This window comes from Petromyzon marinus, chromosome 84 (genome assembly GCF_048934315.1).
Source record: "Petromyzon marinus isolate PM22_M1 ecotype Great Lakes invasive population chromosome 84, UKy_Petmar_22M1.pri1.0, whole genome shotgun sequence".
In the NCBI taxonomy this organism is placed as follows: domain Eukaryota; kingdom Metazoa; phylum Chordata; class Hyperoartia; order Petromyzontiformes; family Petromyzontidae; genus Petromyzon; species Petromyzon marinus.
In genome coordinates, this window is record NC_133749.1 from 4,346,488 (window position 1) to 4,374,440 (window position 27,953).

The following is a 27,953-nucleotide window of genomic DNA, read 5'->3' on the forward strand; positions in this document are numbered from 1 at the left end:
CGAGATAGTCAACATCTCATCAGGGTCGGGATTTAACCCACAACCTCCTGCAGACCAGGCGAGGTAGTCAACATCTCATCAGGGTCGGGATCGAACCCACGACCCCCTGCAAACCAGGCGAGGTAATCAACATCTCATCAGGGTCAGGATCGAACCCACGACCTCCTGCAGACCAGGCGAGGTAGTCAACATCTCCTCAGAGTTGGAATCGAACCCACGACCTCCTGCAGACCAGGCGAGGTAGTCAACATCTCATCAGGGTCTGGGATCGAACCCACAACCTCCTGCAGACCAGGCGAGGTAGTCAACATCTCATCAGGGTCGGGATAGAACCAACGACCTCCTGCGTACCAGGCGAGGTAGTCAACATCTCATTAGGGTGGTGATCGAACCCACGACCTCCTGCAGGCCAGGCGAGGTAGTCAACATCTCATCAGGGTCTGGGATCGAACCCACGATCTCCTGCATACCAGGCGAGGTAGTCAACATCTCATCAGGGTCGGGATAGAACTCACGACCTCCTGCATACCAGGCGAGGTAGTCAACATCTCATCAGGGTTGGAATCGAACCCACGACCTCCTGCAGACCAGGCGAGGTAGTAAACATCTCATCAGGGTCTGGGATAGAACCCACGACCTCCTGCAGACCAGGCTAGGTAGTCAACATCTCATCAGGGTCTGGGATCGAACCCACAACCTCCTGCAGACCAGGCGAGGTAGTCAACATCTCATCAGGGTCTGGGATCAAACCCACAACCTCCTGCGTAGCAGGCGAGGTAGTCAACATCTCATCAGGGTCGGGATTTAACCCACAACCTCCTGCAGACCAGGCGAGGTAGTCAACATCTCATCAGGGTCTGGGATCAAACCCACAACCTCCTGCGTAGCAGGCGAGGTAGTCAACATCTCATTAGGGTGGTGATCGAACCCACAATCTCCTGCAGACCAGGCGAGGTAGTCAACATCTCATCAGGGTCGGGATTTAACCCACAACTTCCTGCAGACCAGGCGAGGTAGTCAACATCTCATCAGGGTCGGGATTTAACCCACAACCTCCTGCAGACCAGGCGAGGTAGTCAACATCTCATCAGGGTCTGGGATCTAACCCACAACCTCCTGCAGACCAGGCGAGGTAGTCAACATCTCATTAGGGTGGGGATCGAACCCACAACCTCCTGCAGACCAGGCGAGGTAGTCAACATCCCGCTAGCCACCGTGGCTGGCCCCACCTGGCACGAGGAAGTCGCCCTCCTCGTCGCAGAAGTCGAGGGGCTCCTCCTCGTCGCCTCTCACGGCCCACACATCCAGCAGGGCGCGGGGGGCGGAGGAGGTGGGGGGAAGAGATGGGTGTGGGGGGAGGAGGTGGGGGGAGGAGGTGGGGGGAGGAGGAGGAGGAGGTGGAGGGAGGAGGTGGTGGAGGGAGGAGGTGGGGGGAGGAGGTGGGGGTGGGGAGGAGGAGATGGGGCGAGGGATCGTTAGATCCTTCCAACGTTGTTGTTGTTGTTGTTGTCGTTTCGGTTGTTGTTGTTGTTGTCGTTGTTGTTGTGTATCGTCGTCGTCGTCGTTGTTGTTGTTGTGTATCGTCGTCGTTGTTTCCTCCGCCGCTGCAGCAGCAGCAGCAGCAGTCTCCTCCCGTCACCCGGCGGCCAGTCCCCTCCGCTCAGCTCGCCCAGTGGCAGCGAGGAAGCAGCCGCTAGGGGCAGCAGCAGCTAGGAGCAGCTAGGAGCAGCTAGGAGCAGCAGCAGCTAGGAGCAGCAGCAGCTAGGAGGAGCAGCAGCAGCTAGGGGCAGCTAAGAGCAGCAGCAGCTAGGGGCAGCAGCAGCTAGGGGCAGCAGCAGCTAGGAGCAGCAGCAGCTAGGAGCAGCAGCAGCTAGGAGCAGCAGCAGCTAGGAGCAGCTAGGGGCAGCTAGGAGCAGCAGCAGCTAGGAGCAGCTAGGAGCAGCAGCAGCTAGGAGCAGCTAGGAGCAGCAGCTAGGAGCAGCTAGGGGCAGCAGCAGCTAGGAGCAGCTAGGGGCAGCAGCAGCAGCTAGGAGCAGCTAGGAGCAGCTAGGAGCAGCAGCAGCTAGGAGCAGCAGCAGCTAGGGGCAGCAGCAGCTAGGAGCAGCTAGGGGCAGCAGCAGCTAGGGGCAGCTAGGGGCAGCAGCAGCAGCTAGGAGCAGCTAGGGGCAGCAGCAGCTAGGAGCAGCAGCAGCTAGGAGCAGAGAGGAGGAATAGTGAAGCGACGTCTCGAATCCGGCTTGGAGAGAATCATTGAGCGTCTGGGGTTTCCCTCATTCTCATTCTCACTCCCTCCACCCTCCCCACCCTCCACCCTCCCCACCCTCCACTCTCCCCACCCTCCACTCTCCCCACCCTCCACTCTCTCCCCTCCCTCTCCCCTATCTCTCTTTTTTTTACGATCAGAGGAACCAAGAGGATGCTCGGTGTCGTCGGCACTTTGCTTCGTTCATCATTTCGGTTGTGTTTTTTGCGATGCTTTGCTTTATGTAACCCCCCCCCCCCTTTTTAAACGAAATATTTCACAAAAGATTTCACGCTCTGCCCTCCTTACCCCTTGCCTCTCTCTCTCTCTACCCCCTCTCTCTCTCTACCCCCTCTCTCTCTCTACCCCCTCTCTCTACCCCCTCTCTCTCTACTCTCCCTCTCTCTCTACCCCCTCTCTCTCTACCCTCTCTCTCTACCCCCTCCCTCTCTCTCTACCCCCTCCCTCTCTCTCTACCCCCTCCCTCTCTCTCTACCCCCTCCCTCTCTCTCTACCCCCTCTCTCTCTATCCTCTCTCTCTCTACCCCTCTCTCTCTCTCTCTCTACCCCCTCTCTCTCTACCCCCTCTCTCTCTACCCCTCTCTCTCTCTCTCTACCCCCTCTCTCTCCCCCCTCTCTCTCTCTCTCTACCCCCTCTCTCTCTACCTCCTCTCTCTCTACCCCTCTCTCTCTACCCCCTCTCTCTCTACCCCCTCTCTCTCTACCCTCTCTCTCTACCCCCTCTCTCTCTACCCCTCTCTCTCTACCCCCTCTCTACCCCTCTCTCTCTACCCCCTCTCTCTCTACCCCCTCTCTCTCTACCCTCTCTCTCTCTACCCCCTCTCTCTCTACCCCTCTCTCTCTACCCCTCTCTCTCTACCCCCTCTCTCTCTACCCCCTCTCTCTCTACCCCTCTCTCTCTACCCCTTCTCTCTACCCCCCTCTCTCTCTACCCCCTCTCTCTCTACCCCCTCTCTCTCTACCCCTCTCTCTCTACCCCCTCTCTCTCTACCCCTCTTTCTCTACCCCCTCTCTCTCTCTACCCCCTCTCTCTCTCTACCCCCTCTCTCTCCCCCCCTCTCTCTCTACCCCCTCTCTCTCTACCCCTCTCTCTCTCTACCCCTCTCTCTCTACCCCCTCTCTCTCTACCTCTCTCTCTCTACCCCTCTCTCTCTACCCCCTCTCTCTCTACCCCTCTCTCTCTACCCCCTCTCTCTCTACCCCCTCTCTCTCTACCCCCTCTCTCTCTACCCCCTCTCTCTCTACCCCCCCTCTCTCTCTACCCCCCCTCTCTCTCTACCCCCCCCCCCTCTCTCTCTACCCCTCCCTCTCTCTCTACCCCCTCTCTCTCTACCCCCTCCCTCTCTCTCTACCCCCTCTCTCTCTACCCCCTCCCTCTCTCTCTACCCCCTCTCTCTCTACCCCCCTCTCTCTATCCCTCTCTCTCTACCCCCTCTCTCTCTACTCCCTCCCTCTCTCTCTACCCCCTCTCTCTCTACCCCTCTCTCTCTCACCCCCTCTCTCTCTCTCCCCCTCTCTCTCTCTACCCCCCTCTCTCTCTACCCCCTCTCTCTCTACCCCCTCTCTCTCTCTCTACCCCCTCTCTCTCTCTCTACCCCCTCTCTCTCTCTACCCCCTCTCTCTCTCTCTACCCCCTCTCTCTCTACCCCCTCTCTCTCTCTCTCTACCCCCTCTCTCTCTCTCTCTACCCCCTCTCTCTCTCTACCCCCTCTCTCTCTCTCTACCCCCTCTCTCTCTCTACCCCCTCTCTCCCTACTCCGACTCCCAACTATCGATCTGCCAACTCTACCACAGTAGCACCTGTAGCAGCTGTTAGTAGTAGCAGCTGTATGAGTAGCAGCTGTGGTAGTAGCTGTAACAGCTGTGCCAGTAGCTGTAGCAGTTGTAATAGCAGCAGCAGCTGTAGTAGTATGTGCTGTAGTAGTTGCAGCAGTAGTTGTAGCAGTAGCAGTAGTAGCTGCAGTCGTAGCAGAAGCTGTAGTAGCAGCTGTAGTAGCTGTAGTAGTTGAGGTAGCTGTAGTAGTTGCAGTAGCTGTAGTAGTAGCTGCTGTAGTAGTTGCAGTAGGAGCTGTAAAAGCTGTAGCAGTTGCAGTAGCTGTGGTAGTAGCTGCTGTAGTAGCTGCAGTGGCTGTAGTTGCAGCAGTAGCTGTAGTAGTTGCAGTAGCTGTAGTAGCTGATGTAGTAGCTACAGTAGCTGTAGAAGCTGTAGTAGTAGCTGCTGTAGCTGTAGTAGCTGTAGTAGTAGCTGTAATAGTAGCTCTAGTAGCTGCAGTAGTAGCTGCTGTAGTAGCTGCAGTAGTAGCTGCTGTAGTAGCTGTAGTAGTAGCTGCAGTAGCTGTAGTAGTCACAGTGGCTGTAGCAGCTGCTGTTGTTATAGTGGCTGTAGAAGTTGTAGTAGCTGTGGTAGCAGCTGTAGCAGCTTTAGCTGTAGTAGTTACAGTAGCTGTAGTAGCTGCTGTAGTAGCTGCAGTAGCTGTAGTAGTAGCTGCTGTAGTAGCTGCTGTAGTAGCTGCGATAGCTGTAGTAGTAGCTGCTGTAGTAGCTGCAGTAGCTGTAGTAGTAGCTGCTGTAGTAGCTGCAGTAGCTGTAGTAGTAGCTGCTGTAGTAGCTGCGGTAGCTGCAGTAGTAGCTGCTGTAGTAGCTGCGGTAGCTGTAGTAGTAGCTGCTGTAGTAGCTGCAGTAGTAGCTGCTGTAGTAGTAGTAGCTGCTGTAGTAGCTGCTGTAGTAGTAGCTGCTGTAGTAGCTGCTGTAGTAGCTGCGGTAGCTGTAGTAGTTACAGTGGCTGTAGTAGCTGCTGTAGTTATAGTGGCTGTAGAATCTGTGGCAGCAGTTTTAGCTGTAGTAGTTACGCTAGCTGAGATTCGTAGCCGAAGCAGTTGCAGTAGTAGCTGTGGTAATATCAGCAGTGGCTGCAACAGCAGTCGCTACAGAAGCAGTAGCTCCTGTAGCAGCAGCTGTAGCAGCAGTAGCAGTAGACGCGATTGTAGCAGCAGCTGCTGTCCCTGTAGGAGCTGTAGTAGCAGTAGCAACAGTGGCAGCTGTAGTAGCAGCTGTAGTAGCAGCTGTAGATGCCGCAGCAGCTGTAGCAGTTGTTGCAGCTTTAGTAGCTGCTGCAGTTGTAGTAGGTGTAGTAGCTCTAGCGGTGGCGGTAGCTGCCGCAGCAGCTGTATCAGCTGCAGTAGGAGTAGCTCGTGTAGCTGTAGTAGCAGCTGCACAGCACCAGCAGCTGTAGTAGCAGCTGTAGTAACAGCTGTAGCAGCAGCTGATTAAGGAGCAGCTGTAGTAGCAGCTGTAGTAACAGCTGTAGTAGCAGCTGATTAAGGATCAGCTGTAGCAGCTGTAGTAGCAGCTGTTTAGGGAGTAGCTGTAGCAGCAGCTGTAGTAGCAGCAGCTGTTTAAGGAGTAGCTGTAGCAGCAGCTGTAGTAGCAGCTGTAGTAGCAGCTATTTAAGTAGCAGCTGCAACACCAGCTGTAGTAGTAGCAGCTGTAGTACTAGTAGCAGCTATAGTCGTAGCAGCTGTAATGCCAGCTGTAGTAGTAGCAGCTGTAGTAGCAGCTGTAGCAACAGCTGTTTAAGTAGCAGCTGTAGTCACTATATGAGGAGCTGTAGCAGCAGCAGCTCTAGTAGTAGTAGCTGTAGTAGTTGTAGCTTTAATATCTGTGGTAGTAGCAGCAGCTGTAGTAGCTGGAGTGGTAATAGCTGTAGAAGCAGCTGTAGTAGTAGTAGTAGCTGTAGTAGTAGCAGCAGCTGTAGTCGTAGCTGTAGTCGCTAGCTCACAGCTGCAGGGCGCTGCTGCTGTTGCTGTTGGAGCTGCTGCTGCTGCTGTTGGAGCTGCTGCTGCTGTTGGAGCTGCTGCTGCTGTTGGAGCTGCTGCTGCTGTTGGAGCTGCTGCTGCTGTTGGAGCTGCTGCTGCTGTTGGAGCTGCTGTTGGAGCTGCTGCTGCTGCTGCTGTTCCGGTCGCCGGCTCATTCCTGGTGGGAGCCGGAGTTCGCCATCGGTCAGCGCGGTTCTTGGGTGGATGACGCAGATGCTGTGGGTGATGCTGTAGCTGCTGTGTCTGCTGTGAGTGATGCTGTAGCTGCTGTGTCTGCTGTGAGTGATGCTGTAGCTGCTGTGTCTGCTGTGAGTGATGCTGTAGCTGCTGTCTGCTGTGAGTGATGCTGTAGCTGCTGCGGGTGATGCTATAGCTGCTGTGTCTGCTGTGAGTGATGCTGTAGCTGCTGTGGGTGATGCTGTGAGTGATGCTATAGCTGCTGTGTCTGCTGTGAGTGATGCTGTGTCTGCTGTGGGTGATGCTGTAGCTGCTGTGTCTGCTGTGAATGATGCTATAGCTGCTGTGTCTGCTGTGAGTGATGCTATAGCTGCTGTGTCTGCTGTGAGTGATGCTGTGTCTGCTGTGGGTGATGCTGTAGCTGCTGTGTCTGCTGTGAATGATGCTATAGCTGCTGTGTCTGCTGTGAGTGATGCTGTAGCTGCTGTGGGTGATGCTGTAGGTGCTGTGTCTGCTGTGAGTGATGCTGTAGCTGCTGTGTCTGATGTGAGTGATGCTGTGTCTGATGTGAGTGATGCTGTAGCTGCTGTGGGTGATGCTGTAGCTGCTGTGAGTGATGCTGTAGCTGCTGTGAGTGATGCTGTAGCTGCTTGAGTGATGCTGTAGCTGCTGTGAGTGATGCTGTAGCTGCTGTGAGTGATGCTGTGTCTGATGTGAGTGATGCTGTAGCTGCTGTGACTGCTGTAGCTGTGGCTGCCACGGCCGATGTGGCTGTAGCTCAGCTGTCGAGCAACTCAGCTCACCCAGCGGCTCAGCCGACCCCGGCAATGACAAAAAAACGCCCACAATAGCAACCACCCACTCAGCCCCTCAGTCACCCACCCACCCATCCCCTCAGCCACCCACCCACCCAGCCCCTCAGCCACCCACTTACTCACTCAGCCCCTCAGCCACCCACCCACCCACCCATCCCCTCAGCCACCCACCCACCCAGCCCCTCAGCCACCCACTTACTCACTCAGCCACCCACCCACCCAGCCCCTCAGTCACCCACTTACTCACCCAGCCCCTCAGCCACCCACCCACCCACCCATCCCCTCAGCCACCCACCCACCCAGCCCCTCAGCCACCCACCCACCCAGCCCCTCAGCCACCCACTTACTCACTCAGCCCCTCAGCCACCCACCCACCCACCCAGCCCCTCAGCCACCCACCCACCCAGCCCCTCAGTCACCCACTTACTCACCCAGCCCCTCAGCCACCCACCCACCCACTCAGCCCCTCAGTTACCCACTTACTCACCCAGCCCCTCAGCCACCCACCCACACACTCAGCCCCTCAGTCACCCACCCACCCAGCTCCTCAGCCACCCACCCACCCACCCAGCCCCTCAGCCACCCACCCACCCCAGCCACCCACCCACCCAGCCCCTCAGCCACCCACCCACCCAGCCCCTCAGCCACCCACCCACCCACTCAGCCCCTCAGCCACCCACCCACCCAGCCCCTCAGCCACCCACCCACCCAGCCCCTCAGCCACCCACCCACCCAGCCCCTCAGCCACCCACCCACCCAGCCCCTCAGCCACCCACCCACCCAGCCCCACACCCACTCACCCAGCACCTCACCCACCCACCCAGCACCTTACCCACCCACCCAACCCCTCAGCCACCCACCCACCCAGCCCCTCAGCCACCCACCCAGCCCCTCAGCCACCCACCCAGCCCCTCAGCCACCCACGAAGCCCCTCAGCCACCCACCCAGCCCCTCAGCCACCCACCCAGCCCCTCAGCCACCCACTTACTCACCCAGCCCCTCATTCACTCACCCACCCACTCATTAACTCACCGACCCACTGATTCACTCACCCACCCACTCATTCATTCACCCACCCACCCACTAATTCACTCACTCACCCACCCACTCATTCACTCACCCACCCACTCGTTCACTCACTCACCCACCCACTCATTCACTCACCCACCCACCCAGCCCCTCACCCACCCATCCACTCACTCACACTCACCAACTACTCGCTCACTCACACTCACCAATTACCTACTCACTCACACTCACCAACTACCTACTCACTCACACTCACCAACTACCTACTCACTGATGCTGATGATGATGATGCTGATACTGCTGTTGCTGTGTGTTTAAGTTACGAATCTTAAAAACATGAAGGGCTGAACCGTGGGAAGATCACCGCATGTCGTGTGGCGGTGGTGGTAATGTTGGTGGTGGTGATAGTAGCAGTGGTAGTGATAGTAGCAGTGGTAGTGATAGTAGTAGTGATAGTAGCAGTGGTAGTGATAGTGGTAGTGATAGTAGCAGTGGTAGTGATAGTGGTAGTGATAGTAGCAGTGGTAGTGATAGTGGTAGTGATAGTGGTAGTGATAGTAGCAGTGGTAGTGATAGTGCTGGTGATTGTAGTGGTGGTGATAGTGGTGGTTATGGTGATGGTGGTGGTAGTGATAGTAGTGGTGGTGGTAGTGATGGTGATTGTAGTGGTGGTGATAGTGGTGGTTATGGTGATGGTGGTGGTAGTGATAGTAGTGGTGGTGGTAGTGATGGTGGTAGTGATTGTAGTGGTGGTGATAGTGGTGGTTATGGTGATGGTAGTGATAGTAGTGGTGGTGGTAGTGATGGTGGTAGTGATTGTAGTGGTGGTGATAGTGGTAGTGGTGGTTATGGTGGTGGTGCTAGTGGTGGTAGTGATGATGGTGGTTATGGAGGTCGTGGTGGTGGTAGTGGTGAAGACAGTAGCAGTGGTAGTAATGATGGTGGTGATAATGATGGTGATAGTGGTCGTGATGATGTGGTGATGATGGTGATGGTGGTGATAGTGATGATAGTGATGGTGGTGGTCGTGATGATGATGGTGATAGTGGTCGTGATGATGGTGATAGTGGTCGTGGTGATGATGATGGTGATAGTGGTAGTGATGATGGTGGTGGTCGTGACAGTGATGATGGTGGTCGTGATAGCGATGGTGATGATGGTAGTGACCACTGCTATCACGAACATCACCACCTTCCACCACCACTCATCACCAAAAAACAAAGATCCCCCGTGTAGCCTTCAAAGACGGTAGGGGCAAGTGCTGTTAGCGAGCAGCACCTATGAAGGCCGGCACGGCACACGAGGGGGTGGGAGGCCAGCACCACGCCCGGCCGCCTTTGTCTCCCCAGCGGCGATGTTTACACACCGCACCAGGTACTCATTTGAGGCTGAGTCGACCTAGGGGAGGCCCAGCACCACCAGTGTTGGCCGTGAGCGGGAATCGAACCCGGGTCGCCAGGTTCGTAGCGCAGCGTAGCGCTAACCGTTACACTACCGCTACCCACTGATGTTTCACGCACACACACACACGCACACAGGAACTAATTTAAGGCTGAGTCGACCTAAGGGGAGAGAGGGGCAGAACCGGTTGAGGAATCCGCCTGCCACTGACGTTGGCCGTGAGTGGGAATCGAACTCGGCTCTCTGTCCGCCGGGGTTTCGGCAGAGCGGCGAAGCGCTAACCCCTGTGCCACCACTCCCCCCGCTACTCCACCACCACCACTACTACAGTATTACTACCACCACGTTTACTACCGCTATCACCACCACCTCCACCACTACTACAGTATTACTACCACCACGTTTACTACCGCCATCACCACCACCACTACAGTATTACTACCACCACATTCACTACCGCTATCACCGCCACCACCACCACTACTACAGTATTACTACCACCACGTTTACTACCGCTATCACCACCACCTCCACCACTACTACAGTATTACTACCACCACATTCACTACCGCTATCACCACCACCACTACTACAGTATTGCTATCACGTTAACTACCGCTATCACCGCCACCACTACTACAGTATTACTATCACGTTAACTACCGCTATCACCGCCACCACTACTACAGTATTACTACCACCACGTTTACTACCGCTATCACCACCACCACTACTACAGTATTACTACCACCACATTCACTACCGCTATCACGACCACTACTACCACTACTACAGTATTACTACCACCTCATTCACTACCGCCATCACCACCACCAAACTACAGTATTACTACCACCACATTCACAACCACTATCACCACCACCACCACTACTACAGTATTACTACCACCACGTTTACTACCGCTATCACCACCACCTCCACCACTACTACAGTATTACTACCACCACATTCACTACCGCTATCACCACCACCACTACTACAGTATTACTATCACGTTAACTACCGCTATCACCGCCACCACTACTACAGTATTACTATCACGTTAACTACCGCTATCACCGCCACCACTACTACAGTATTACTACCACCACGTTTACTACCGCTATCACCACCACCACTACTACAGTATTACTACCACCACGTTTACTACCGCTATCACCACCACCACTACTACAGTATTACTACCACCACATTCACTACCGCTATCACGACCACTACTACCACTACTACAGTATTACTACCACCACATTCACTACCGCCATCACCACCACCACTACTACAGTATTACTACCACCACGTTTACTACCGCCATCACCACCACCACTACTACAGTATTACTACCACCACATTCACTACCGCTACCACCACCACCACTACTACAGGATTACTACCACCACATTCACTACCGCTATCACCACGACCACTACTACAGTATTACTACCACCACATTCACAACCACTATCACCACTACTACCACGACTACAGTATTACTACCACCACATTCACTACCGCCATCACCACCACCACTACTACGGGTATTACTACCACCACATTCACAACCACTATCACCACCACCACGACTACAGTATTACTATCACATTCACTACTGCCATCACCACCACTACTATCACTACTACCACTATCACTACCACCATCACTACTATCACTACGACCACTATCACTACCACCATCACCACCACTACTATCACTACGACCACAATCACTACCACCATCACCACCACTACTATCACTACCACCACTATCACTACCACCATCACTGCTATCACTACCACCACTATCCCAACCACCATCACCAGCACTATCACGATCACCACTACCACCACTATCACTACCACCATCACAACCATCACCACTATCAATCACTAACGCCATCACCGCCAGCAACAACAACAGCTGCTGAAACGTTCACTGGCCCCGGGGCTATGGAGATCACACAAACTCCACTCACTCTGTAAAACAGGGGGAGATCACACAAACTCCACTCACTCTGTAGAACAGGGGGAGATCACACAAACTCCACTCACTCTGTAGAACAGGGGGAGATCACACAAACTCCACTCACTCTGTAGAACAGGGGGAGATCACACAAACTCCACTCACTCTGTAGTACAGGGGGAGATCACACAAACTCCACTCACTCTGTAGAACAGGGGGAGATCACACAAACTCCACTCACTCTGTAGTACAGGGGAAGATCACACAAACTCCACTCACTCTGTACAACAGGGGGAGATCACACAAACTCCACTCACTCTGTAGAACAGGGGGAGATCACACAAACTCCACTCTCTCTGTAGAACAGGGGGAGATCACACAAACTCCACTCTGTAGAACAGGGGGAGATCACACAAACTCTACTCTCTCTGTAGAACAGGGGGAGATCACACAAACTCCACTCACTCTGTAGAACAGGGGGAGATCACACAAACTCCACTCTGTAGAACAGGGGGAGATCACACAAACTCCACTCACTCTGTAGAACAGGGGGAGATCACACAAACTCCACTCTCTCTGTAGAACAGGGGGAGATCACACAAACTCCACTCACTCACTCTATAGAACAGGGGGAGATCACACAAACTCCACTCACTCTGTAGAACAGGGGGAGATCACACAAACTCCACTCACTCTGTAGAACAAGGGGAGATCATACAAACTCTACTCACTCTGTAGAACAGGGGGAGATCACACAAACTCCACTCACTCTGTAGAACAGGGGGAGATCACACAAACTCCACTCACTCTGTAGAACAGGGGGAGATCACACAAACTCTACTCTCTCTGTGGAACAGGGGGAGATCACACAAACTCCACTCACTCTGTAGAACAGGGGGAGATCACACAAACTCCACTCACTCTGTAGAACAGGGGGAGATCACACAAACTCCACTCTGTAGAACAGGGGGAGATCACACAAACTCTACTCTCTCTGTAGAACAGGGGGATATCACACAAACTCCACTCACTCTGTAGAACAGGGGGAGATCACACAAACTCCACTCACTCTGTAGATCAGGGGGAGATCACACAAACTCCACTAACTCTGTAGTACAGGGGGAGATCACACAAACTTCACTCACTCTGTAGAACAGGGGGAGATCACACAAACTCCACTCTCTCTGTAGAACAGGGGGAGATCACACAAACTCTACTCTCTCTGTAGAACAGGGGGAGATCACACAAACTCCACTCACTCTATAGAACAGGGGGAGATCACACAAACTCCACTCACTCTATAGAACAGGGGGAGATCACACAAACTCCACTCACTCTATAGAACAGGGGGAGATCACACAAACTCCACTCACTCTGTAGTACAGGGGGAGATCACACAAACTCCACACACTCTGTAGAACAGGGGGAGATCACACAAACTCCACTCACTCTGTAGAACAGGGGGAGATCATACAAACTCCACTCTCTCTGTAGAACAGGGGGAAATCACACAAACTCCACACACTCTGTAGAACAGGGGGAGATCACACAAACTCCACTCACTCTGTAGAACAGGGGGAGATCACACAAACTCCACTCACTCTGTAGAACAGGGGGAGATCACACAACCTCTACTCTCTCTCTCTGTAGAACAGGGGGAGATCACACAAACTCCACTCACTCTGTAGAACAGGGGGAGATCACACAAACTCCACTCTCTCTGTAGAACAGGGGGAGATCACACAAACTCCACTCACTCTGTAGTACAGGCGGAGATCACACAAACTCCACTCACTCTGTAGAACAGGGGGAGATCACACAAACTCCACTCACTCTGTAGAACAGGGGGAGATCACACAAACTCCACTCTCTCTGTAGAACAGGGGGAGATCACACAAACTCCACTAACTCTGTAGTACAGGGGGAGATCACACAAACTCCACTCACTCTGTAGTACAGGGGAAGATCACACAAACTCCACTCACTCTGTACAACAGGGGGAGATCACACAAACTCCACTCTGTAGAACAGGGGGAGATCACACAAACTCCACTCACTCTGTAGAACAGGGGGAGATCACACAAACTCTACTCTCTCTGTAGAACAGGGGGAGATCACACAAACTCCACTCACTCTGTAGAACAGGGGGAGATCACACAAACTCCACTCTCTCTGTAGAACAGGGGGAAATCACACAAACTCCACTCTCTCTGTAGAACAGGGGGAGATAATACAAACTCCACACTCTCTGTAGAACAGGGAGAGATCACACAAACTCCACTCTGTAGAACAGGGGGAGATCACACAAACTCCACTCTCTCTGTAGAACAAGGGGAGATCACACAAACTCCACTCACTCTGTAGAACAGGGGGAGATCACACAAACTCTACTCACTCTGTAGAACAGGGGGAGCTCACACAAACTCCACTCACTCTGTAGTACAGGGGGAGATCACACAAACTCCACTCTCTCTGTAGAACAGGGGGAGATCACACAAACTCCACTCACTCTGTAGAACAGGGGGAGATCACACAAACTCCACCCACTCCGTAGAACTGGGGAAGATCACACAAACTCCACTCACTCTGTAGAACAGGGGGAGATCATACAAACTCCACTCTCTCTGTAGAACAGGGGGAGATCACACAAACTCCACTCTCTCCGTAGAACAGGGGGAGATCACACAAACTCCACTCTGTAGAACAGGGGGAGATCACACAAACTCCACTCACTCTGTAGAACAGGGGGAGATCACACAAACTCCACTCTCTCTGTAGAACAAGGGGAGATCACACAAACTCCACTCACTCTGTAGAACAGGGGGAGATCACACAAACTCCACTCTGTAAAACAGGGGGAGATCACACAAACTCCACTCACTGTGTAGAACAGGGGGAGATCACACAAACTCCACTCTCTCTGTAGAACAGGGGGAGATCACACAAACTCCACTCACTCTGTAGAACAGGGGGAGATCACACAAACTCCACTCTCTCTGTAGAACAGGGGGAGATCACACAAACTCCACTCACTCTGTAGAACAGGGGGAGATCACACAAACTCCACTCACTCTGTAGAACAGGGGGAGATCACACAAACTCCACTCACTCTGTAGTACAGGGGGAGATCACACAAACTCCACTCACTCTGTAGAACAGGGGGAGATCACACAAACTCCACTCACTCTGTAGTACAGGGGAAGATCACACAAACTCCACTCACTCTGTACAACAGGGGGAGATCACACAAACTCCACTCACTCTGTAGAACAGGGGGAGATCACACAAACTCCACTCTCTCTGTAGAACAGGGGGAGATCACACAAACTCCACTCTGTAGAACAGGGGGAGATCACACAAACTCTACTCTCTCTGTAGAACAGGGGGAGATCACACAAACTCCACTCACTCTGTAGAACAGGGGGAGATCACACAAATTCCACTCTCTCTGTAGAACAGGGGGAGATCACACAAACTCCACTCACTCTGTAGAACAGGGGGAGATCACACAAACTCCACTCACTCTGTAGAACAGGGGGAGATCACACAAACTCCACTCTCTCTGTAGAACAGGGGGAGATCACACAAACTCCACTAACTCTGTAGAACAGGGGGAGATCACACAAACTCCACTCACTCTGTAGTACAGGAGGAGATCACACAAACTCTACTCTCTCTGTAGAACAGGGGGAGATCACACAAACTCCACTAACTCTGTAGAACAGGGGGAGATCACACAAACTCCACTCACTGTAGAACAGGGGGAGATCATACAAACTCCACTCACTCTGTAATACAGGGGGAGATCACACAAACTCCACTCACTCTGTAGAACAGGGGGAGATCACACAAACTCCACTCTCTCTGTAGAACAGGGGGAGATCACACAAACTCCACTAACTCTGTAGTACATGGGGAGATCACACAAACTCTACTCTCTCTGTAGAACAGGGGGAGATCACACAAACTCCACTCACTCTATAGAACAGGGGGAGATCACACAAACTCCACTCTCTCTGTAGAACAGGGGGAGATCACACAAACTCCACTAACTCTGTAGTACAGGGGGAGATCACACAAACTCTACTCTCTGTAGAACAGGGGGAGATCACACAAACTCCACTCTCTCTGTAAGAACAGGGGGACATCACACAAACTCCACTCTCTATGTAGAACAGGGGGAGATCACACAAACTCCACTAACTCTGTAGTACAGGGGGAGATCACACAAACTCCACTCTCTCTGTAGAACAGGGGGAGATCACACAAACTCCACTCACTCTGTAGAACAGGGGGAGATCACACAAACTCCACTCACTCTGTAGAACAGGGGGAGATCACACAAACTCCACTCTCTCTGTAGAACAGGGGGAGATCACACAAACTCCACTAACTCTGTAGAACAGGGGGAGATCACACAAACTCCACTCACTCTGTAGTACAGGAGGAGATCACACAAACTCTACTCTCTCTGTAGAACAGGGGGAGATCACACAAACTCCACTAACTCTGTAGAACAGGGGGAGATCACACAAACTCCACTCACTGTAGAACAGGGGGAGATCATACAAACTCCACTCACTCTGTAATACAGGGGGAGATCACACAAACTCCACTCACTCTGTAGAACAGGGGGAGATCACACAAACTCCACTCTCTCTGTAGAACAGGGGGAGATCACACAAACTCCACTAACTCTGTAGTACATGGGGAGATCACACAAACTCTACTCTCTCTGTAGAACAGGGGGAGATCACACAAACTCCACTCACTCTATAGAACAGGGGGAGATCACACAAACTCCACTCTCTCTGTAGAACAGGGGGAGATCACACAAACTCCACTAACTCTGTAGTACAGGGGGAGATCACACAAACTCTACTCTCTGTAGAACAGGGGGAGATCACACAAACTCCACTCTCTCTGTAAGAACAGGGGGACATCACACAAACTCCACTCTCTATGTAGAACAGGGGGAGATCACACAAACTCCACTAACTCTGTAGTACAGGGGGAGATCACACAAACTCCACTCTCTCTGTAGAACAGGGGGAGATCACACAAACTCCACTCTCTGTAGAACAGGGGGAGATCACACAAACTCCACTCTCTGTAGAACAGGGGGAGATCACACAAACTCCACTCTCTCTGTAGAACAGGGGGAGATCACACAAACTCCACTCTCTGTAGAACAGGGGGAGATCACACAAACTCCACTCTCTCTGTAGAACAGGGGGACATCACACAAACTCCACTCTCTATGTAGGACAGGGGGAGATCACACAAACTCTACTCACACACTGACACACTCACTGACACATTCACCCTCACTCATATTCACTGCCACACTCACTCACTTATACACTCACTCATTCACACACTGACTCATACACGTACTAACTCACACTCACTCATACACTCACTCACTCATTCATACACTCACTCACTCATACGCGCTCACGCATACACTCACTCATACACTCACTCACTCATACACTCACGCATACACTCACTAATACACTCACTAATACACTCACTAATACACTCACTCACACACTCACTCACTCACACACTCACTCACACACACACTCACTCACTCATACACTCACTCACATATACACTCACTCACACACTCACTCATTCATAGACTCACTCACTCATACGCGCTCACACATACACTCACTCATACACTCACTCACGCATACACTCACGCATACACTCACTAATACTCACTAATACACTCACTCACACACTCACTCACACACTCACTCACTCACACACTCACTCACACACTCACTCACACACTCACTCACTCATACACTCACTCACACATACACTCACTCACACACTCACTCATTCATAGACTCACTCATACACTCACTCACACACTCACTCACACACTCACTCACACACTCACTCATACACACACTCACTCACTCATACACTCACTCACACATACACTCACTCACTCATTCATACACTCACTCACTCATACACTCACTCACTCACTCATACACTCACTCACACACTCACTCATACACTCACTCACACATACACTCACTCACACACTCACTCACTCACACACTCACTCACTGATACACCACTCACTCAGCCACACACTCACACAGCGGCGCCATCTGCCCACAGCACGGGACCACCATCCGTGCGACAGCTTCAACTCAAGCGATGCGCGGGCGGGGGGGAGGGGCACTTGCAGGGGCTGCGCCTTCATAGCTGCGCGCGTGAGAGAGCGAGCGAGCCAGTGGGGTTGGCCTATTTACCCCTCACTCGAGATGCTTGCCATGGCGACTGGAGATTATGTACATTTATATATTTTATTTTATTTCGTATTTACACAGAGAGAGATAGAGAGAGCACGGGCCAATGCAGAGCAAAGGGTGCGTGTGAGAGAGGGGGGGGGAGGGGGGGTGAGAGAGAGGGGGGGTGTGAGAGTGAGGGGGTGTGAGAGAGGGGGTGTGAGAGGGGGTGTGAGAGGGGGTGTGAGAGAGGGGGTGTGAGAGAGGGGGTGAGAGAGAGGGTGTGAGAGAGGGGGTGTGAGAGAGGGGGTGTGAGAGAGGGGGGTGTGAGAGGGGGTGTGAGAGGGGGTGTGAGAGAGGGGGTGTAAGAGAGAGGGGGTGTGAGAGGGGGGTGTGAGAGAGGGGATGTGAGAGAGGGGGTGTGAGAGAGGGGGTGTGAGAGAGAGGGGTGTGAGAGAGGGGTGTGAGAGAGGGGGGTGTGAGAGGGGGTGTGAGAGAGGGGGTGTAAGAGAGAGGGTGTGAGAGAGGGGGTGTGAGAGAGGGGGTGGGTGGGGAGGTGGGTGGGTGAGGAGGGTGGGTGGGGAGGTGGGTAGGTGAGGAGGTGGGTGGGTGAGGAGGTGGGTGGGTGGGTGAGGAGGTGGGTGGGTGGGTGAGGAGGTGGGTAGGTGAGGAGGTGGGTGAGGAGGTGTGTGGGTGGGTGAGGAGGTGGGTGGGTGAGGAGGTGGGTGAGGAGGTGTGTGGGTGGGTGAGGAGGTGGGTGGGTGGGTGAGGAGGTGGATGGGTGGGTGAGGAGGTGGATGGGTGGGTGAGGAGGTGGATGGGTGGGTGAGGAGGTGGGTGGCGACTGGAGATTATGTACATTTATATATTTTATTTTATTTCGTATTTACACAGAGAGAGATAGAGAGAGCACGGGCCAATGCAGAGCAAAGGGTGCGTGTGAGAGAGGGGGGGGGGGAGGGGGGGTGAGAGAGAGGGGGGGTGTGAGAGAGAGGGGTGTGAGAGAGGGGGGTGTGAGAGGGGGTGTGAGAGAGGGGGTGTGAGAGAGGGGTGTGAGAGAGGGGGTGAGAGAGAGGGTGTGAGAGAGGGGGTGTGAGAGAGAGGGTGTGAGAGAGGGGTGTGTGAGAGAGGGGTGTGAGATTGAGGGGGTGTGAGAGAGAGGTGTGAGAGAGAGGGTGTGAGAGAGGGTGTGAGAGGGGTGTGAGCGTGAGGGGTGTGAGTGAGGGTGTGAGAGAGGGGGTGTGAGAGAGGGGGTGTGAGAGAGGGGGTGTGAGAGTGAGGGGTGTGAGAGGGGGGTGTGAGAGAGGGGGTGAGAGAGGGGTGTGAGAGAGGGGGTGTGAGAGAGAGGGGTGTGAGAGAGAGGGTGTGAGAGAGGGGGTGTGAGAGGGGGGTGTGAGAGAGGGGGTGTGAGAGAGGGGGTGTGAGAGAGGGGGTGTGAGAGAGGGGTGTGAGAGAGAGGTGTGAGAGAGAGGTGTGAGAGAGAGGGTGTGAGAGAGGGGGTGTGAGAGGGGGGTGTGAGAGAGGGGTGTGAGAGAGGGGGTGTGAGAGAGGGGTGTGAGAGAGAGGTGTGAGAGAGAGGTGTGAGAGAGAGGGTGTGAGAGAGGGGGTGTGAGAGGGGGGTGTGAGAGAGGGGGTGTGAGAGAGGGGGTGTGAGAGGGGGGTGTGAGAGAGGGGGTGTGAGAGAGGGGGTGTGAGAGAGGGGGTGTGAGAGGGGGGTGTGAGAGAGGGGGTGTGAGAGAGGGGGGTGTGAGAGAGGGGGTGAGAGAGGGTGTGAGAGAGGGGGTGTGAGAGGGGGGTGTGAGAGAGGGGGTGTGAGAGAGGGGGTGTGAGGGAGGGGTGTGAGAGGGGGGTGTGAGAGAGGGGGTGTGAGAGGGGGTGTGAGAGAGGGGGTGTGAGAGAGGGGGTGTGAGAGAGGGGGTGTGAGAGGGGGGTGTGAGAGAGGGGGTGTGAGAGAGGGGGTGTGAGAGAGGGGGGTGTGAGAGAGGGGGTGAGAGAGGGTGTGAGAGAGGGGGTGTGAGAGAGGGGGTGAGAGAGGGTGTGAGAGAGGGGGTGTGAGAGGGGGGTGTGAGAGAGGGGGTGAGAGAGGGGGTGTAAGAGAGAGGGTGTGAGAGAGGGGGTGTGAGAGAGGGGGTGGGTGGGGAGGTGGGTGGGTGAGGTGGGTGGGTGGGGAGGTGGGTGGGTAGGTGAGGAGGTGGGTGGGTGGGTAGGTGAGGAAGTGGGTGGGTGAGGAGGTGGGTGGGTGGGTGAGGACGTGGGTGGGTGGCTGAGGAGGTGGTGGGTGAGGAAGTGGGTGGGTGAGGAGGAGGTGGGTGAGGAGTTGTGTGGGTGGGTGAGGTGGGTCGGTGGGTGGGTGGATGAGGAGGTGGGTGGGTGGGTGAGGAGGTGGGTGGGTGAGTTGGTGGGTGAGTGGGTGAGGAGGTGGGTGGGTGAGGTGGGTGGGTGAGTAGGTGGGTGGGTGAGGTGGGTGGGTGAGTAGGTGGGTGGGTGAGTAGATGGGTGGGTGGGTAGATGGGTGGGTGGGTGAGGAGGTGGGTGGGTGAGGAGGTGGGTGGGTGGGTGAGGTGGGTGGGTGAGGAGGTGGATGGGTGGGTGAGGAGGTGGGTGGGTGAGGAGGTGAGTGGGTGGGTGAGGAGGTGGGTGGGTGAGGAGGAGGTGGGTGAGGAGTTGTGTGGGTGGGTGAGGTGGGTCGGTGGGTGGGTGGATGAGGAGGTGGGTGGGTGGGTGAGGAGGTGGGTGGGTGAGTTGGTGGGTGAGTGGGTGAGGAGGTGGGTGGGTGAGGTGGGTGGGTGAGTAGGTGGGTGGGTGAGTAGGTGGGTGGGTGAGTAGGTGGGTGGGTGAGTAGATGGGTGGGTGGGTAGATGGGTGGGTGGGTGAGGAGGTGGGTGGGTGAGGAGGTGGGTGGGTGGGTGAGGTGGGTGGGTGAGGAGGTGGATGGGTGGGTGAGGAGGTGGGTGGGTGAGGAGGTGAGTGGGTGGGTGAGGAGGTGGGTGGGTGAGGAGGAGGTGGGTGAGGAGTTGTGTGGGTGGGTGAGGTGGGTCGGTGGGTGGGTGGATGAGGAGGTGGGTGGGTGGGTGAGGAGGTGGGTGGGTGGGTGAGGAGGTGGGTGGGTGAGTTGGTGGGTGAGTGGGTGAGGAGGTGGGTGGGTGGGTGAGGAGGTGGGTGGATGAGTAGGTGGGTGGGTGGGGAGGTGGGTGGGTGAGGAGGTGGGTGGGTGAGGAGGTGGGTGGGTGGGTGAGTAGGTGGGTGGGTGAGTTGGTGGGTGAGTGAGTAGATGGGTGGCCCAGGACCGGTTCAGATAATCGTCACTGGTATTGGCCGTGAGCTGGAATCGAACTCAGGTCGCCAGGTTCATAGCGCAGCGTAGCGCTAACCGCTACACTACCGCTCCCCACACACACGCACGACCACCCACACACCTCACCCTCTCACCCCCACACTCACACTCACACACCCGTACAACCACCCACACACTCACCCACACTCTCACCCCCACACTCTCACCCCCACACTCACACACCCGCACAACCACCCACACACTCACCCACACTCTCACCCCCACACTCACACACCCGCACAACCACCCACACGCTCACCCCCACACTCACACACCCACACAACCACCCACACACTCACCCACACTCTCACCCCCACACTCACACACCCGTACAACCACCCACACATTCACCCACACTCTCACCCCCACACTCACACACCCGCACAACCACCCACACGCTCACCCCCACACACACACACCCACACGCTCACCCCCACACTCACACACCCACACAACCACCCACACACTCACCCACACTCACACACCCGCACAACCACCCACACGCTCACCCCCACACTCACACACCCACACAACCACCCACACACCTCACCCTCTCACCCCCACACACCCGCACAACCACCCACAAGCTCACCCACACACACCCACACCACCCTTACACCAACCTACACACCCACACCACCCACACCACCCACACACACCCACCCACCCTCACACTCACGTACACTCTCACGCCCACACTCACACACCCACGTACACTCTCACCCACACACTCGCTCACCCACAGACACGCACAAAATCACCTCTCTCTCTCCCCACCACCATTTCTCCAGGGCAATGTTGGCTCGTGGCTAGCTGTTAACCAACTAAGTGTTTGGTGCTAATTCGGTTGGAATGAAGCTTCCACTATCAAACAGCGTGGACCGCGGGGACCAGATAAGCTATCCGACAATGATAACGGCATCAAACACAAGGCACGTGCAGGCCTCCAAGGCCCACGTATGGCGCGAAAGAAGTTCAATGCACGTACATGCTATACGCTGCTATATACACTATACACTACACTGCACTATACACTAATAGACACTATACACTACTATCCACTACACACTATACACCACTATACACTACACTCCACTATACACCAGACACCACTATACACTACACGATACACTGCATTACTATACACTACACTACACACTACATTACTATACAAATAACACAATACACTATACACATACTACACTGTACACCATGCTATACACTGCGCTATACACTACACACTACATTGCTATACACTATACAATACACACACTGCACTATGCACTACATTGCTATACACTATACAATACACACACTACACTATACACTACATTACTATACAAATGACACACTATACTATACACACACGACACTGTACACTAGGTTATACAGTGAGGGAAAAAACGTATTTGATCCCCTGCTGATTTTGTACGTTTGCCCACTGACAAAGAAATGATCAGTCTATAATTTTAATGGTAGGTTTATTTGAACAGTGAGAGACAGAATAACAACAAAAAAATCCAGAAAAACGCATGTCAAAAATGTTATAAATTGATTTGCATTTTAATGAGGGAAATAAGTATTTGACCCCCTCTCAATCAGAAAGATTTCTGGCTCCCAGGTGTCTTTTATACAGGTAACGAGCTGAGATTATGAGCACACTCTTAAAGGGAGTGCTCCTAATCTCAGCTTGTTACCTGTATAAAAGACACCTGTCCACAGTGTGTGAGTGGGTGAGTAGGTGGGTGAGTGAGTGAGTGTGTGAGTGAGTGGGTGAGTGCGTGAGTGGGTGAGTGAGTATGTTAGTTGGTGAGTGAGTGGGTGAGTGAGTGAATGAGTGGGTGGGTTGGTGTGTGAGTGTGTGGGTGAGCGAGTGAGTGAGCGGGTGAGTGAGTGTGTGAGTGAGTGGGTGAGTGAGTGGGTGAGTGAGTGAGTGGGTGAGGGAGGATGTTAGTTGGTGAGTGAGTGGGTGAGTGGGTGAGTGCGTGAGTGAGTGGATGAGTGAGTGGGTGAGCGAGTGGGTGGGTGAGTGCATGAGTGAGGATGTTAGTTGGTGAGTGAGTGGGTGAGTGGATGATTGAGTGGGAGAATGAGAGAGTGAGTGGGAGTGGATGGGTTGGTGTGTGAGTGAGTGGGTAAGCGAGTGAATGGGTGAGTGCGTGAGTGAGTGCACGAGTGAGTGGATGAGTGAGTGAGTGGGTGAGTGGGTGAGTAGGTGGGTGAGTGAGTGAGTGTGTGAGTGTGTGAGTGGGTGAGTGGGTGAGTGAGTGGGTGAGTGAGTGGGTGAGTGAATGAGTGGGTGGGTTGGTGTGTGAGTGTGTGGGTGAGCGAGTGAGTGAGTGAGCGGGTGAGTGGGTGAGTGAGTGGGTGAGTGAGTGAGTGGGTGAGTGAGTGGGTGAGTGAGTGAGTGGGTGAGTGAGTGAGTGGGTGAGTGAGTGGGTAAGTGAGTGGGTGAGTGAGTGGGTGAGTGAATGAGTGGGTGAGTGGGTGGGTTGGTGTGTGAGTGTGTGGGTGAGCGAGTGAGTGAGTGAGCGGGTGAGTGGGTGAGTGAGTGGGTGAGTGAGTGGGTGAGTGAGTGGGTGAGTCAGTGAGTGGGTGAGTGAGTGGGTGAGTGAGGATGTTAGTGGGTGAGTGAGTGGGTGAGTGAGTGGGTGAGTGTGTGGGTGAGCGAGTGAGTGAGTGGGTGAGTGAGTGAGCGGGTGAGTGGGTGAGTGAGTGGGTGAGCGAGTGAGTGAGCGGGTGAGTGGGTGAGTGAGTGAGTGTGTGAGTGGGTGAGTGAGTGGGTGAGTGAGTGGGTGAGTAAGTGAGTGAGTGTGTGAGTGTGTGGGTGAGTGAGTGGGTGAGTGAGTGGGTGAGTAAGTGAGTGAGTGATTGTAACCTGCAGTGGTGGTGGTTGTGGAACACAGCGTGTAGGCTGACATGGCACGGTTAGTGTCTGGTAGATCAATCAACCAGGGAAGTCGATGGGAATGGTAACCATGGCAGCAGAGTGATCTGGGTGAGTGGGTGGGTTGGTGTGTGAGTGATTGAGTGAGTCAGTGTGTGTGGAGTTGGCACAGTAGTGGGGTACAGCTGGTTCATCTCCCAGTCAACCCATGGCACCTGCTGGGTCTGTCCCGTGACCTCCTGCACCTAGCCTGGCACAGCAGTCAACCCATGGCACCTGCTGAGTCTGTCCCGTGACCTCCTCCTCATGCACCTAGCCTGGCACAGCAGTCAACCCATGGCACCTGCTGAGTCTGTCCCGTGACCTCCTCCTCATGCACCTAGCCTGGCACAGCAGTCAACCCCATGGCACCTGCTGAGTCTGTCCCGTGACCTCCTCCTCATGCACCTAGCCTGGCACGGCAGTCAACCCATGGCACCTGCTGAGTCTGTCCCGTGAGCTCCTCCTCATGCACCTAGCCTGGCACAGCAGTCAACCCATGGCACCTGCTGAGTCTGTCCCGTGACCTCCTCCTCATGCACCTAGCCTGGCACGGCAGTCAACCCATGGCACCTGCTGAGTCTGTCCCGTGACCTCCTCCTCATGCACCTAGCCTGGCACAGCAGTCAACCCATGGCACCTGGGTCTGTCACGTGAGCTCCTCCTCATGCACCTAGCCTGGCACAGCAGTCAACCCGTGGCACCTGCTGGGTCTGTCACGTGACCTCCTGCCAGCAGCAGTGAACCTTCGACACTTCACGTGGCCTCAAAGCGCACCTAGCCTGGCACAAGCGCCTCGGTAACGTTACCGGCGCTGAGTGGCGAATGGCCGGGCATTGTTATTGGGTGAGTGGGTGAGTGTGGGTGAGTGTGTGTGAGTGTGGGTGAGTGTGGGTGAGTGTGGGTGAGTGTAGGGGAGTGGGTGAGTGGGTGAGTGTAGGTGAGTGTGGGTGAGTGTAGGTGAGTGTGGGTGAGTGTAGGGGAGTGTGGGTGAGTGTAGGTGAGTGTGGGTGAGTGTAGGGGAGTGGGTGAGTGTGGGTGAGTGTAGGTGAGTGTGGGTGAGTGTGGGTGAGTGGGTGAGTGTGGGTGAGTGTAGGGGAGTGGGTGAGTGGGTGAGTGTAGGTGAGCGGGTGAGTGTAGGGGAGTGGGTGAGTGTAGGTGAGTGTGGGTGAGTGGGTGAGTGTGTCCGGCAAAACAACCCCCTACCTCCTCGCGGTGCCGGACGGGCAACTCTGTCGTGGACAGTGCTGTGGGGGGAGATCCAATTTTGATTGGCTCCTCCCCTCATGGCATATGTGTCCACCACAGGGGCTAAACGGGGGCTCTGGACGGGTGCGAGGGGCTGGTAACCCCTCCACCTTCAATTAATTACCACGAAACCACGATTTAAACTGAAATATGTAACTAATAAGCCTGTGCCGGAGGCCACGGGGGGCCAGGTGTCTATGACGTCTCCGGGCCAAACCCCAATTGGCGGAGCCAGGAGATTGAATACCTACCCTCGGGGCTACTCCAGAAACAACGAAAAGCCACTATGGGTGGCCACGTGGAATGTTCGAACGCTCACTGCGGAGGAGAGACTGCCACTCCTCTGTCGGGAGCTGGACCGGTACCGCCTGGATCTATGCGGCATTCAGGAGGTCCGGTGGACCGGCTCTGGCTCTTGCCACCATGAGGGGTGGACAGTCCTCTACTCGGGGCAGCAGACTGCCAAACAACAGGGTGTGGCTCTTCTTTTGAACAAAAGAATGAAGGGGGCGTGGGAGCGTGGCGGTGAGGTGTGGGAATCTGTAAGCCCCAGGCTACTTTGGGCTCGCCTTCCCATCAACCGGAGGCGAGGAATGGTGGTCGTGGTTACTTATGCCCCCACCGAAGATGAACATCCGTGGAGGGATGCAGGCAAAGCCAATGAGTCAGATGCCTTTTATGACCTCCTGTCACAGGTACTGGCTAAAGTGGCCCCTCGGGATAGAGTCATCATGTTGGGTGACTTCAATGCCCGAGTTGGTCATGATACTGGCACCTGGTCTGGAGTGATTGGAGGGCATGGGCCAGATCAGCTCAATAACAACGGTAGGAGGCTGCTAGATTTTTGTGCAGCCCATGGGCTTGTAATTACCAACACGCTGTTCCGGCATCGGCGCATCCACACAACATCATGGATGCATGCCGGGTCCAAGCAAGAACATCTGCTGGACTACATAGTTATGGACCAGCGGATGCGAGCCCATGTCCTTGACACCAGGACCTACCGTGGAGCTGATCTGCCCTCTGACCATCGACTAGTCATCTGTAAGATGCGCCTGCCATTCATCCACTCCGGTGGTGGGTGTACACCCAGGACCCCATTCCAACCTAAAGTGGCCTGGTCTCAGTTATCTGATGAAAGTTGCAAGCGAGAATTTCATCATCGCTTGCGGCTGGGATTGGCATCGTCCCCGACTCCTCCTGATGTCGAGGGTAAATGGGCGAGGTTTAGGACTGTGACTCATGCAGCTGCAATGGCTGCTTTGGGTACGCGGTCCAGACCTCCCCAGAGACCCTGGCTGACAGAGGAAGTGTTCAGGATGGTTGGGAAAAAGCGACAGGCCCACTGTCATCGGCTACAGAATCCCACGTCAGAGAATGAGGAGGCTTACCGCAGCCTTCGCTCGGAGGTTCGGAGAGCCGTGAGGCGCTGCAAGGATGGGTGGTGGTCGCGGGTTGCTGAGGAGATGGAGTCTGCCTCAGTGGCCCGTGATCACAAATCTCTATTTAACTCCATCAAAAAAGTAACCTGCAGCGCCACACCTATTACCATCATTAGGGGAAAAAACGGTGATCCAATCTCCGACCCCCAGGAACAGGTTCGCAGATTTGCTGAGCATTTCTGTGAGGTCCTGGGGGAGGGAAAATCCCTCAGCCAGGAAAACATCATGGCACAAAGTGAGGATGACCCTGCTGAGGCTGCGGTGCCTCAAATATTGGAAGAAGTCACCCCCTGTGAGTGGCTGGCTGAGGTGCCATCTGCTGAGGAAGTATTGAAGGCGATCCGGAGTCTGAGACCAGGAAAGGCAGCGGGCAGAGATGATCTCCCAAGCGAAATGCTGAGGGAGGGTGGCGTTTGTGCACAGACTGCCCTATATGACATCATAACAACAGTCTGGACCACTGGACGGGTTCCGCAGGATTGGAAGGATGCCCTGGTGGTCCCCCTTTTTAAGAAGGGGGACCGCACAGACTGTAACAACTACAGGGGCATCTCACTCCTCAGTGTGCCGGGAAAGGTCCTGGCAAGGATTATTCAGCATCGCCTTGCCAGGCACGCTGAGGAGAGGCTTGCGGAGCCCCAATGCGGTTTCAGGAAAGGGCGGTCCTGCACAGATGGCATATTTTCTGTCCGTCTGCTACAGCAGAGGTGTAGGGAATTCCAACAAGACCTACATCTCTGCTTTATTGACCTGGTCAAGGCCTATGATACCATCAGTAGGCCTGGGCTCTGGGTCGTTCTTCGTGCTTTTGGAGTACCTGACCCTCTGCTCACAATCATTAAGGACCTTCATGATGGTGAGCGGGCCCGGGTAAAACTACGTGGCCGGGAGTCAGAGCCATTCCCTGTACACCTTGGGGTGCGACAGGGATGTCCTCTGGCTCCCACATTATTTAACATCTATTTTGACCACGTAGTTCGTGAAGCCTTCAATAGCTGTACCGGGGGAATCTCCATATGGTACAGATATAATGGGAGGCTAATCGATGCCCGGGTGCGGTTAAGGGATGGCTCCCTATTGCTCAACCACGTTATGTATGCCGATGATTTGGTAATAGCTGCTCAGTCAGAGGAGGAGTTGGAGACGCTGCTGCTGAGACTGGAGCGTGCCACTAAGAGGTGGGGCCTTACCATCAGCCCCACCAAAACTAAGCACCTGCCTGGGTATTTTGTACCATCGGATACTCCACCCCCACAACTCCCAATCGGT

General features: G+C 54.5%; 1 protein-coding gene across 6 annotated transcripts in view; it reads right to left on the reverse strand.

Moving 5' to 3' along the window:
* Positions 1–27,953, reverse strand: part of GNAZ (G protein subunit alpha z) — a 185,012-nt gene that overhangs the window by 136,371 nt on the left and 20,688 nt on the right. For 2 of the 6 annotated variants that reach the window (XM_032944722.2, XM_032944723.2), the window contains exon 1: positions 1,230–1,372. The exons of 3 other annotated variants lie outside the window; for them this stretch is intronic. The gene's annotated coding sequence lies outside the window, so the exon portion shown is untranslated. Of the gene's footprint in view, positions 1–1,229; positions 1,379–27,953 lie in introns of those variants that run through there. One more of the 6 variants, XM_076057774.1, reaches the window with a different exon arrangement.